Source organism: Mastomys coucha, unplaced genomic scaffold, assembly GCF_008632895.1.
Source record: "Mastomys coucha isolate ucsf_1 unplaced genomic scaffold, UCSF_Mcou_1 pScaffold22, whole genome shotgun sequence".
Classification (NCBI taxonomy): domain Eukaryota; kingdom Metazoa; phylum Chordata; class Mammalia; order Rodentia; family Muridae; genus Mastomys; species Mastomys coucha.
In genome coordinates, this window is record NW_022196905.1 from 181,131,620 (window position 1) to 181,132,246 (window position 627).

At 43.5% G+C, this 627-nt stretch overlaps 1 protein-coding gene across 2 annotated transcripts in view; it reads left to right on the forward strand.

Annotated features, from left to right (window-relative positions):
- Positions 1–627, forward strand: part of Micu3 (mitochondrial calcium uptake family member 3) — a 94,650-nt gene that overhangs the window by 87,566 nt on the left and 6,457 nt on the right. For both annotated transcript variants that reach the window (XR_004109891.1, XR_004109888.1), the window contains one exon: positions 122–221. The gene's annotated coding sequence lies outside the window, so the exon portion shown is untranslated. The remainder of the gene's footprint in view (positions 1–121; positions 222–627) is intronic.

Sequence of the window (627 nt, forward strand, 5' to 3'; positions counted from 1 at the left end):
AAACGAAGCTTCTTTGAGGACTGGTAGAAGCTCCTTGTCTATTGGAGGGAAAAGAGGGATTTGGGGGTGAACCTAGAATTCCACCGGCTTAGAAGACTAACAGTCGTCTATTCTTCTTTAGCATCCATGACCTCACCAGCCAGCCTTACAGCACCAGGCATGAATTCTCTTGTTGAAAAGGTCCTACGTCCACTTATATGACTGCTGGGCACCCCTAACATGTAAGTGTCATTATTGGACCCTTGGAGATGTCTTACCAGACTGCTTACTGTTGTGGGTCATAGACTTTACAGTTGACTGCTTGTCTCCCTTGGCAGTCTTCTCAGCACCCCCAGATACTCCTAGAGCTAAGTCCTCAGTGAAGTTGTCAGGGTCAGTTCCACCCTGATTCCTCCAAAGTGTATGGCGTCTTCAACAATAACCTCCAACTTCTGGGAGGCCACCAATGGCTGCAGTCTATAGTTTGTTATTGTTGTTGTTGTTGTTGTTGTTGTTGTTGTTGTTGTCATTTTTAAGTCTCTTGTACTACCTTGACCAACAACTCAAAGGAAGGGTTTGGGGGATTTTTTTTGTTTGGTTGGTTAGTTTTTTTCTGTTGTTGTTGTTGTTTGGGTTTTTTTTTTTTTT